We start from the raw sequence: 3059 nt of genomic DNA on the forward strand, positions 1-3059 counted from the left end.
CAGCAGCAGCAGCTGCAGTGAAACCCCTGAAAAGGCAGTTTGGCAGTACCAGGGTCTGTGCTACAGACCACTGGGATCATGGGATTGTGCCAACTATGCCAGGATGGCATAGAGGGGGCAATTCCATGATCATAGACATGTTACATGGCCATATTCGGAGTTACCATTGTGAAGCTACATATAGGTAGTGACCTATATGTAGTGCACGCGTGTAATGGTGTCCCCGCACTCACAAAGTCCGGGGAATTGGCCCTGAACAATGTGGGGGCACCTTGGCTAGTGCCAGGGTGCCCTCACACTAAGTAACTTTGCACCTAACCTTTACCAGGTAAAGGTTAGACATATAGGTGACTTATAAGTTACTTAAGTGCAGTGTAAAATGGCTGTGAAATAACGTGGACGTTATTTCACTCAGGCTGCAGTGGCAGACCTGTGTAGGAATTGTCAGAGCTCCTTATGGGTGGCAAAAGAAATGCTGCAGCCCATAGGGATCTCCTGGAACCCCAATACCCTGGGTACCTCAGTACCATATACTAGGGAATTATAAGGGTGTTCCAGTAAGCCAATGTAAATTGGTAAAATTGGTCACTAGCCTGTTAGTGACAATTTGAAAGAAATGAGAGAGCATAACCACTGAGGTTCTGATTAGCAGAGCCTCATTGAGACAGTTAGTCACTACACAGGTAACACATTCAGGCACACTTATGAGCACTGGGGCCCTGGCTGCCAGGGTCCCAGTGACACATACAACTAAAACAACATATATACAGTGAAAAATGGGGGTAACATGCCAGGCAAGATGGTACTTTCCTACAAGTGATCTTCCCAAAGATCATGATTTTGGTCTTCTCGGTGTTCAGCTTTAGACTGTTGGTCTTTATGCAGTGGGCAATTTCAGGCATGCAGGCACTGAACTTAATGTGGGTACTGGGAAGGTTGCGGAACAGGTGGAGGTATTCAGAACAGGTGTGAAAATTGCACTGATGGGTTGCAGTCCTCTCACAAAGGCGTGGTGGGGCAGAGGTCCAATGGGACCCCTGAGTGGATGGACTTCATGGTGGTGGTGGTGGTTTCTTCTAGGCTGGGGTCATGTGGTTAGCACTGGTTCTTTGGATAAGATCAGGAGGTGTTTGGTGAAGTGTGTCGGGTTTGGTTTGCGGGCTGAAGTTGCTGTATGATGTGCTGATTTTGTTGCAGTATAACTGAGAGAGACTGTTGTAGAGGTCCTGTGAGAGGGTGATTGCTTTGGGGGTGGCTGATGGTGAGGTGAAACCTTTCACAATGGTGAAGATTCCTTTACTTCTGCTGGCATTGATGCAGCACGTTTGGGGGTCCCAATCATTTGGTGGTAGCGTCTAACGGTGGATTTGTTGTTTGCAGTGGCATTTCATCAGTCTGAATTCTTCTTTTACCACATGGCCTTGCGTCTGGATCTTGTTGTATTGCTATGTTTGATGGGAGCCAGGAAGTTGTGCAGGAGGTGATAAAATTGTCGGAATTCTTGATAGCTTTAGTGTGACTGTTGCTGTGTTTGGGTTGGTGAGTGTTGACAGCGGTGTTCCAATCTATGTAAGTGGCGCTCTTCCAGTTTCTCTGGGATGGTCTGGTGGTGGTGTGTGTGCGTGCTGGACCGGTACAGGGGATGCTAAACTTGATGAGGGTGTGGTCTGTCCAGGAAACTGGTGTAGCCTCATCAACTCAGATGTTGTCAAAGTTAGTGTAAATATGGTCCAGGAGGTGTCCAGCGACATGGGTAGACCCCTTTATTCATTCGATGAGGCCCATGCTTCCAGGGTCTTCCATATGTGGTCTTGATTTGGGGTCGGCGTGGTCTTCCAGGTGGAAGTTCAAGTCTCCGAGTAGGACATAGGTGCTAGCATCAAGTCAGAGTTGTGCAAAGATGTATGTAATGGAGTCTGTGAAGTTGGTATTCGGTCCCAGTGGTCTAAAAATGAGGGTGTATACCTCTGCCAATCAGAAACCCAGTTTCTAACAGGAAGACAGCTGTATGTTTCCAAGCATCTGGGAAGGTTGCGGAAGAGGTGGAGACATTCTGAACGGGTGTGAAAATTACACTGATGGTTTGCAGTCCTCTGACATAGGCGTGCTGGGAGCCGGGATCCATGGGACCCCTGAGTGGATGGACTTCATGGTGGTGGTGGTTTCTTCTAGGCTGGGGTCATGTGGTTAGCATTGGTTCTATGGACAAGATCAGGAGGTGTTTGGTGAAGTGTCTCGGGTTTGGTTTGCGGGCTGAAGTTGCTGTATGTTGTGCTGATTTTGTTGCAGTAGAACCGAGAGAGACTGTTGCAGAGGTCTTGCGGGGGGATGATTGCTTTCGGGGTGGCTGATGGTGAGGTGAAATCTTTCACAATGTTGAAGATTCCTTTACTTCTGTTGGCATTGATGCAGCACGTTTGGGGGTCCAGATCATTTCATGGAAGCGTCTTATGGTGAATTTGTTGTTTGCAGTGGCATTCATCAGTCTGAGTTCCTCTGGTGGTGGTGTGTGTGCGTTGTGCGGTACAGGGGATGCTAAACTTGATGAGGGTGTGGTCTGTCCAGGAAACTGGTGTAGCCTCATCAACTCAGATGTTGGCAAAGTTAGTGTAAATATGGTCCAGGAGGTGTCCAGCAACATGGGTAGACCCCTTTATTCATTGGATGAGGCCCATGCTTCCAAAGTCTTCCATAAGTGCTCTTGATTTGCGGTCGGCATGGTCTTCCAGGTGGAAGTTCATGTCTCTGAGTTGGACATAGCTGCTAGCATCAAGTGAGATGTGCAACAATGTACGTAATGGTGTCTGTGAAGTCGGTATTCGGTCCCAGTGGTCTATAAATGAGAGTTTGCTTAGGGTGAAGTTGGCTGTGACGTGGAGCTTGAACAACAGATGTTCCATGTTGGAGGATGACGTGTTTGTGAATGTGGTGCATCTCATGGTGTTTTTCTGGGTGATGGTGATTCTACCACCGGTCCTGTGTAGTCTGTCTTGCCTGGCAATCTTGTAGCTGAGGGTTGGCTATGGCAGTCAAGTGCCAATGCAGAGTTCAGTAAGGTT

Source organism: Pleurodeles waltl, chromosome 4_2 (genome assembly GCF_031143425.1).
Source record: "Pleurodeles waltl isolate 20211129_DDA chromosome 4_2, aPleWal1.hap1.20221129, whole genome shotgun sequence".
NCBI lineage: Eukaryota > Metazoa > Chordata > Amphibia > Caudata > Salamandridae > Pleurodeles > Pleurodeles waltl.